General features: G+C 35.1%; 1 protein-coding gene and 1 long non-coding RNA gene across 2 annotated transcripts in view; one reads left to right on the top strand and one right to left on the bottom strand.

Annotated features, from left to right (window-relative positions):
* Positions 1-822: 822 nt before the first annotated feature.
* Positions 823-1,507, bottom strand: LOC126917481 (uncharacterized). The gene is made up of 2 exons (XR_007710974.1): positions 1,161-1,507; positions 823-1,008 (listed from the first exon to the last, which is right to left on the bottom strand). It is a non-coding gene; the product is annotated as an uncharacterized LOC126917481 (long non-coding RNA).
* A 1,910-nt stretch (positions 1,508-3,417) lies between these two features.
* The window catches only part of LOC126917450 (zinc finger homeobox protein 3), a 456,710-nt gene continuing 450,398 nt past the window's right edge, over positions 3,418-9,729 (top strand). Inside the window, exon 1 of the mRNA XM_050724298.1 lies at positions 3,418-3,514. The gene's annotated coding sequence lies outside the window, so the exon portion shown is untranslated. The remainder of the gene's footprint in view (positions 3,515-9,729) is intronic.

The following is a 9,729-nucleotide window of genomic DNA, read 5'->3' as shown; positions in this document are numbered from 1 at the left end:
ACGATGCAGGAATCTTGATTCACATTCAGTAATGATACAATATCCAATGGTAGAATATCTCATAAGCATATCAGAAAGGCAGAAATAAAACGAAATGAACACAGGGCATTCATTTTCGAAAAAGGCCATTTCACGAAGGAATAATTACCTACGAGAAGAGTATTGAGAATTCAAGAATGAAAGCTCAGCGAACTAATTTCCTACGCTCGAATCAGTTTGCAAAGACTGTGATCATGTCTTCTCGCGCGAAAGGAGAATTCTAAGTCCTCGATATGAGTTGTGTAATCCCCCGTAATGAACCTCTCAAGACTGTCAGAGAACGTTTCAAATATTTATCCGGGTAAAACGTCTTTCGCGTCCTAGCTCTTAATGGCTGGCTACCATTCCGTGCAGTTTCAAGGAATTATTCAGAAATGTCACCGGTTCTTGTTATATCCGAGAGCTTTAGAAAGCCGGAAACGAATAGCTGTTATTGAAAGAAATAGCTTTCAGAAAGGTTTTTAATATTTTCCTATGTTTATTTAGTGTACGCTATTTATGCACTTTCTAGACATGCACAAGAAATCAGGTATATACACCCTCTCGTTTAGAAGTTTCAGGATAATTATTGTTTATGTTAAATTTGAAAAAATTATATTATTTTTAGAGAAAAAATGGAGTTCGATGTTAATAATCTACATCAAACTCCAGTGTTTCATAATAAACAATGAATTTGAGAAAGCTTTTGAGACAGAATGTGACATAGTTTTTGTATTTGAAAAAATTTGGATGTCAATTAAGTAAGGTACAAACAAGAATGAATATAAATAATGAAATATAACATTGGAGGAAAGAATCGTTTTTAATATCTGAATGAACAGATCAAGTACCTTTGCCTATCAAATAATTGTTGCTTCTTTACTTGATTAAATAATGTATTAATATGATAGATAATATTCTTAGAAGTTCATTTGTTAAAAAATTATGTAATAAATCTTATAATAATACATACTTTGGGGACTTCGACACCTTAAAGAGAAAAAGATATATTGTAAAAGATAAATCATAACCAAACATTCGTTACAGGCATTCTGTACATATAACGCACATACACACATACATATATACCACACGCACATCTTTTCTTTGACATTCGATTATTGTGTGAAGTTTTTACTCACATTTCGTTGTGATATCCTTCCAAATTCTATTTTCCTGTACTCTGTAACGTGACATTAAATCTAGGAAAGGTACGCGTTGTTCAAATTTCAAATTGAAAACGATATTCTCTTGCATAAGAATATACATACGTATGAATAATCATAACAAAAAGTTAATACGTAGATAAATGTATTTTAAGGTGTAAGATACTTTCCAAGCTTCACATTGCATAAACACCTTAATACTTGAACTTCTAACACTATAAAGCAATAAGCGTCGATCGTTTAAATTTTTAAATTCACTAACTGTAAAACGACACTTTCTGTTCTTAACCATAAATTGCGCATGTGGTAAATACGAGAGTACATATAGGCTTCTATGCATGAAACTAGTTGATAATGCTTCCGGTAGATGGCGCGCGATACACTATTGCAGGTGGCGACCCAATAATTGTTAAGTTGGGTACAGAAAATTTATACCATGTACGACGTTCATAGATCGATTTGAATCGCGTAATAGTATTCGGTACGTGCTTTCGGTTTTATCGTTACTGATAACGTTAAAATATTAATTGTCGGTGCATGTCAAAGTGATTTATAGCACACAATCATCGAAACAAGTGAGTACGTATCCATGCTAATAAAAACGAAGTGTTCCAAATATAAGTAAACTTTGTTATTGTTTGTACTGAAAAGGTGTGTAATGGTGAATAGACCAAAAACAGAAAATAGCGGGAAACGAATGAAATAGTATAGCACGAAATATACGTAAATGATTACTAAATAATTCTTATCTAATGTTTGTTATAATTGTTATTAAAACTTCATACGGAAAAGCAGAAAATAATAAATAACATTATAAAGAATGAATAAATAATAAATAAGACATTAGTCACTTAAGTATTAATGGGAATATGTAATAAAAAGTTATCATTCGTGATCGAATAAACGTAATTTTATAAAATATGAGTTATATATATATATTTATATATACTTATGTACAAATAACGTATTGTCAGGTTGTATAACAATATGCAGTGCATTAAAAGACATATATTAGATCGTTGCATGCCTTTTGGATAGCAAAAATAATTACATGAAACAAAACTAATACAATATTTCTTATAAGGTATCAAATATTGCTTGTTCTAACCGTATGTAAAGTTGTTTGCATTTACATAAATATCTAATTATACTAACTGGTTTAGAAACATATACGAATGTATGAATTTCTTAAAAAATAATACGTAAAATTTTTAGAACAGCTTCGCGATCACACAATTTTGGCGTAATACCGATAAGCTGTCCGTGTGTAAATGTTTTGTTATTCGATATAGTTGTACACGGACGATCGTACACGTAAACAAACAGGTCAATGATTTCAGTGAGCAAACATCTGCTCTTTCCACGAAATGATCAATGTCAGGTGCGCCCGAAGCAAGCTAAGAGGTATTTAGAGATAAAAAGAATGCGGCCAAATATAATTTGTACTTTTCGTCAAATTCTTAACAATAATGTTTCTGAAATTCAAGCTAACTTGTCACTGCAATTATGTTTTGTATTCTTCTTTTACATTTCTATTATATTGTAATTTCATATTATTATTAATCCTTTTGTGATATTTTATATTTATTAAATCTACTAATTACTATGTCCTATTAATATTAATAGGATAATTTATGTATTCTAATATTCCCTATATTAATCTTTTTTGCGTTTTGCAATAATACGTTTTCTTTTATTATTTTCTTTAATTATCATTATTATTTTATATTTTATTTTTTATATTACCAATTCCGAGTTTCAATATTCTCTTACATCATTTTCATTATCAATATCAATTCTAAACTTTTATTCGAATTATTGAGACGGTAAATCGAATCGGCTTATCGATATCTCAAGGTAAATATTGAATATATGCATTGAAAGTAATGTATTAACGATATAATTTATTTACAAAAAGAATATTTTTCTTACACATTGATTATTAGCTATTGGGTCATTGAACGTACACTTGAAAGATGCTCGGATAATCAGTCTTCCATTATACCACCCGTAGATTGTGATCACAAAAAGAATCTCTTTCGCCAGACTGACACCGTTAATTATGAGAGATATCTATTGTAAATGACACGTAGGTTGCTGCATAATCATACGAATTGTATCAATCACCTGCGGAATATTAATGAGATCATCCATGATTAAATTTAATCAGTACTCGAGTGACAATCGTATATTTAACCTAATTAACTTTTATATTATGTTGCTAGTGTGTGGTGTGAGCTACCTTTGCTATTGTTGCTGTTGTAAAGAAGATCAATTTCAAAAACTTGGTGAAAGATATTTGTATCAATGATGGTGTGTCGGAGATTTTGGTGAGTCAAAAATATTTCTCAAATTTTTTATATTACTTTCACACAGTATTATTCGATAAAGTTTAAAATATTATATAATTATTTTATAATTTGATAGATGAAGGATATTATTATTTTATATAGGAAAATACTGTCTATATAAATATTAGCAAAAATCAGATAATGTAAAGAATAATATTCTTCTGTCTCTTAATAATACTCTATCAATCTCGTTTTTCGCCTACTTAAATGTAATTTCATTATTTAATTTTATCACTATTTAAATGATAATTTATTTAAAATAGAATTATTTGACCTGACTTAAAGTTAAATATGAAGGACGAATTCAATGGTTAAAAATATCTATAAACTTTAGAAAATAATCACAAATAGTATTGTGTGTGTGCGTGTGTGTGTGTGTAAGTATCTCTAATTTATATGAAGCAATTTATTATTTTTTATTTTGTCTATATCTTATTAGTATTGACAAGACAATTCCGCGATAAAAGATAGGTAGCCGCAAAAGGAAAGAGAGATGTGGTTTGGTGTGATAAAAACAAACGTTCCGCGGCTGAATTGTCAATGACAATGACTGATCCATCGTGCGTACATTGTGACCGAAGAAAAAAGGTTTAAGAGAGGGGACATGTGGAGGGAACTGGTTTAAATATTTTCTGGGCACGTGTTTTACATAGGTAGAGATATACTCGCTCCTCTGGCACGCTCGAATGTATAAGGCCCGTCCAGCTATCTCGGGTCAGATCTCGACGGTGATCTTCAGCTCTCATTTTTTCGTATGGTCGCTATTATGCTCGTCCACGAGGGTCTCTCGGAAACTCGTTCGTGTGTAGAAAGGATCTTCCGACGATTATTAATTATCACGAGTACTTAGCTTTCGCGTACGAAATCAAGCTAGATCTGTGTTCAAACGTTTATTTCTTTCGTTGCTTTGATTTTTACACTCTTGTAATATGATCCATATAGATCCAATAATACGGATTAAAAAGAAAAAAAAAAAAAAAGAAAAAGAAACAGAAAAAACAAAAGATATATAGATTAAAACAGTCATTTTGAAGCAAAATTGAGTAATTCCTGTGTGGGATAAGATGAAAAATATACAGAGGCGAAGCGTTTAAGATCGAAGAGAGAACCGGGTTGTTTTCGAAACAAAATGTTCACAGACAAAGAAGATTAATGCCAGGCCAGTTGCGGCGTTTTCGACCAGCGAAACGGCGACGTCGATCCCAATATACGGCTCGCAACGGGCATGGTAATAATTAGAATTAATTTAGGTGGAACGTTAAATCTAGGCGAGTGGGCCCTCGAACAGGAATAACCCAACTGGCTCTGATTAGTCTTAATGTGTTAATTAGAGAAGATTGCTCTCTGCCAATTCCTCCACTCCCTCTTCTTCTTGTTCGTTCCACGGCCTTCGTACGCTGTCGCCAAACTGGACGGTAGATGGCAAGCCAGTTTGCCAATGGGAAAGACAGGAAGAGCAATAGAGAAGGAAGGCGAACGGTGCAGAGTTTACCAAGTATCATATTTTACCGGGCATCAACGTACCGACAAGCACGCACACAATCCTGTCCACGCACACGCGCGTGGCAGCAGATCATTAATCACTATTATCTCGGGGTAATTTTTCTTCGATATAATTTCGTCTGTTTACCCCCGCGAGTTGGCGCGCGAGCCTGCACACCATGAAGACGAGGACAAGGCTCCGTTTCGAAGAGTGGCGCCGGTTCTTCTCTTTTCCTCTTACCTTTGGAACGTCCTCTGCCTCCCCGATTTCTTCTTCGTCTACGTTGTGTCCTCCATCGCCTCCTCTCCGCCACCACCACCTTTTCTCGTCCTCGTCTTCTTTTCTTCCTCCTCTACTTCATGGTTCGTGAACTCTCGACATCGACTTTATGTGTACACACGCCTGCAGCTTCGTTAGCCTCAAAGTCGACGTGTTTCCCACACCGATGACTGTCAAATCAGGTCTCTTCTTTTTGCCACGTGAAACGCTCCTTTCGGTCCGCACTCCACAATTTCTATACCGCTGATCAAATCGCGCGAATCTTTATGGTTTCGATATTACACCATATCGTCAGTTCGTGGCTCTCTTCGTCATGCTATGTAACTTGGTTTGACGAATCCGAGCTTCGATAACTTACTCGAAAGTGAATTGCTAAAGTATATTTGGTTGTTTGTAAGAATAATCCATTATCGTTGAGCTGTTTGAAAAATTCGTAATTAACGTTGTCTATTGCGTATCTGGTCACGATGGACGATATCTTTTTTACCATAAAAAAACTCATATAAAGTCATAAAAATGCAAATTAAAGGAGAAAGTTGACCAAATGAAATCTTCCCAATGCAAATCCTCCAGTTTGCTTAATTTTTTGTTTGACGTTTAGCATTCCGAGATCAATTGTTAAGATTTACCTACAGTTTCTCGTAAGTCAGATGCTGTAATTACGTGTTTCATTTAACATTTCATTTAGAAATAATAACGATACTTTATTTAGAATAAACGATAGTGCAATTTAAAATACAATATCCATTTTGCATATTTTGGCATGTCTCATTATCATAAATACTTACAGGGCTACTAATAATATTATTTGAAAGTCCTATTCACCATCCTCATCGTTTCCGGTAGTTACCAAAATCTGACGTAATCTGGGTATTTTATTAAATTAGCGATTCAAATTACGTGGCACGAAGCTAAATCGAAAATAACTATGCGTGGGCTGCGCATCAAGAATTTGATTATTCTCTATTGGTTCATAATTCTATTTAATCATCGTATACATTAAACAGTTACAAAGGCCCGATAGCCTTATCTGGAAGCACCGTAAGTCGCGAGAGGCTTGAAATTAATAATCAGTGATGCGTGTAGTCGAACGAAAGATTCTGGCCGCAAAACGATTTTCCTCTAATTTCTCGTAACTTTCTCGAGACTTTCACGAATTATCACGGAAGCATGTCGCTTGCGAAAAATGGTCACAAATCGAGCGTAAAGATTTATGGTTTATAACTTTCATACAATCCGAGATATTGTCACTTTTGTGATCTACATAAATTTTGCTTATTGCTCAATAAACCATCGCTTTCTACAATTTTCAAATTATTCTATAATTTGGTCATTCGCAGGTAGCGTAACTTTATTGCTTCCCAATCGTAATAATTGGTAGATTTGAATTTAATTTAGTACACGAGTTTATTCCTTTTGCAACTTCCTTCTACTTACCCATGAAACTTGATTATTCTAAAACCGGTTATATCTTTTCATTTATCGGAACTATGAAGAGAAAAAGAGATTCATCAAATACTTGAAAAAAGTAGCGAAAATCCAGTTGGTGTCACTCGAGATACCACTTTCGTTTCTTTCTCTTTGCCTCTTTCTAGCGTTAAAACACTAATTCTTATCCAACCACTTAAAACTGAAGTAGCTATTTACACAGTTAATGCAAGTACTTGTGCGTGTACCTAGCCCGAAGTAAAATTCAGCAGAGGAGTTTTAACTTTGCGTTGGTCTGATCCCTGGGCTATTTTAACCATATTTACCTCGATGAACATGCACTTAATATTGTCTTCATACTAGTCGTTAAATTTATGTACAAATTGCTGCACTAATTCTTTCGTCACGATGAAGCATACGTACAAGCTTTTCTTCTGACGCGTACACGAGCATCTACATTTTCTTAAATGTATTACTTCAAACAAGACGAGTGAATATTTTTAACAAGTTTTATCTTCCTAAGCTTTATTCTATTCGCTTATCACCGTGTTACGTCCATTGTTATTGGCAACAAGTTGTTTATACCAAATTATTCAAATTTGAGTAAAAATATTTTCAATAGGTAACTATTTTATATTTTCCTAGTTGTTCAGAATAAAAACTGAGGTTATAGGTATTTTGCCATTTATCTCAAAGTGGCGTTACAGCAAGCGAATTTTTTATGTAAATCAAGAACGTTATTAGCTCGCACTACAAATATGGTTTTTTAGCGTGATATATTATCGATACGGATCCGCCTGCGCCAGAGAGAAATGTAAGCTTAAGGTTTGCAAACGACGCAATGAACGTCGATGCTTAAATAAATGATAGTGTTACCTGAGAGTAACGAGAGTGCCACGGAATTATATGTTTCACGTTACATAAGGCCCCCCATTATGCGTTAAGTCTTCGTTGTATCCACCCCTCCCCCCTCTTCCTACTCTGTGTAGCATCCTAGGGACTAACTATCCTTCGTCCAAAGACTAACTAAGTGACTCTGAGATCCTGTAGATCTTTCCACGAGATGATGGTCATTCGACCAACGGGTATAAATCACCTAAGAGAAGTGTCATCCTGGGGTCCCACCTATCCTCCCCCCATCCCACCGCCCCCGGCATTCCTTCATTTGAATGCAACTCTCCTTCATCTGTCTCTTTTTGCTCTTCCTCCCTTTTCTCTTTCCAGCGTGACATTATGAAACATAGGCACACGTAGCAGTAAATGAATATTGTATCAGTTGTCTTCGTCGTCGCCTCTTTTTTTCCGAGTCATTGTAGCAAGGTCTCTCTACGTAGCCTGAACTCTGTTGGGGTGCAAGAATGAAACAAAGGGTCTTTACGATTGTTCACAGTGAACGCTGACAAACGGAGTGCTCGTAGAATTCCGTACGATCGAGATTTTTTTATCGTTTCGACCGGTAGGTATTCCGTTGTTTGTGATTCGTCGTCGATCACTGATGCTCAAAACAATGATCCTCAAAAACAATTCCATTACACGCGTTCGGTGTAAACCAATTCCTTGGATGTGATATTCAAAGTTTGTTTTCGGCTGGGGGAAGAGTGAACGGCGAGTCAGCAGGTCGTGAGGTGTTCTTAATTAATCACTCATATTCAATAACGAGAGATAGAGCGAGAGGGCTTTGAATGCATCGACGATGATTGTGAGGATTATCTGTTCGTTCGAGCACATTAATAATTAGGAAGAGAACGAAGGAGAGAGAAAGCAAGAGAGTTAGTTGTATCACTGTTACTCAGTGTTGATTTGATCATTCTGTCTGGGATGCTTCGTCTGCTCGATGGAATACGACGCGAACGAAGAAGGAACAATTATTAAGATGGTTCGAAAAGAGATGTTTTCTTGTTCGTTAAATTAATACGATTTTTATTGCGATCCCTGCCATTCTTCTGTTCACTAGAAAGAAATTTTTCATAATTCTTTAAACGTTTCTCACCTGGCCAGAATTAAAATTTCTATACACGTATGCGGGAATTAAAAGTAACAACAAAAATCATCTTACAACTGAGAGAAGCATTTCTTTTTCTAACAATGATTTTTATGATAATTGAAAGAATAAATAAGAACCTGATTAGACTATTTACAAAGTCAACAAATTAAACAAATACGCCTTGGGCTTCGAACGTAGAATCACAACCGTAAAGTCGCGGACTGACCAGTTAAGATCTTCGTTAATTATCATCATTTATAATTGTCTCTTCCCGTGCCTTTCCTCCCAGCAAAGCTGGTCCTCGCAGAAGGGGAAGAACAAGAAGAGAACCTGCCTCTTCCTTCTCTTTTCTTCGAGGTTTAATATTTCAAATAAATGCGTGCATTAGCGCGCTATCTCGGCGTGATCCTCTGTTGACTATTAACAACGTCGACCGAGCCACTATTATGACTTATCTGACCAGGGACCAGAATACAATACCACCCCCGGTTTCACCCTCTTTTCTCCCTTACTATCTTTAACAACATCGTTCGGTAACATTCTACATTTCGTACGATATAAGAATATAAACGTGGAATACGCATATTTTAATTTGCATATATAGATATAAATTTCTAAAATGAATTCTTTAAGAAGTAATCAAGTCCATTATTTTAAACTTGGTTTTGGGCAAAATCGTGTTATTTATGCGGTGATCTAATATTTTTTTTTTTTTTTTGCAATTATAAATGTACAGAATAGTTGCGCAAAAATGTTGGCTATATTTAATACGTAGGAATTGAATATTGATATTTATACTCGATTAGACGACGAAGTTCTTTGAAAGGCATCCGGTAGCACATTAATGACTGATGGCCAACGAACGCGACTAGGATAGGTTGTTCGTAAATGAAACTACCTGCTGTACGGTTTTCACCGACAGTCGTTTGTCGTTCCTTTCATTTTAGCCCGTTCTAGCCGAGCCCTTACTACTTCCTTATCGATGCTTGTCGTCTCTTATTAATGAGCCGAAGATAAATT

Source organism: Bombus affinis, chromosome 6 (genome assembly GCF_024516045.1).
Source record: "Bombus affinis isolate iyBomAffi1 chromosome 6, iyBomAffi1.2, whole genome shotgun sequence".
Classification (NCBI taxonomy): domain Eukaryota; kingdom Metazoa; phylum Arthropoda; class Insecta; order Hymenoptera; family Apidae; genus Bombus; species Bombus affinis.
Note: the sequence above shows the minus strand (reverse complement) of the source record. Positions and strands in the feature narration are given on the sequence as shown.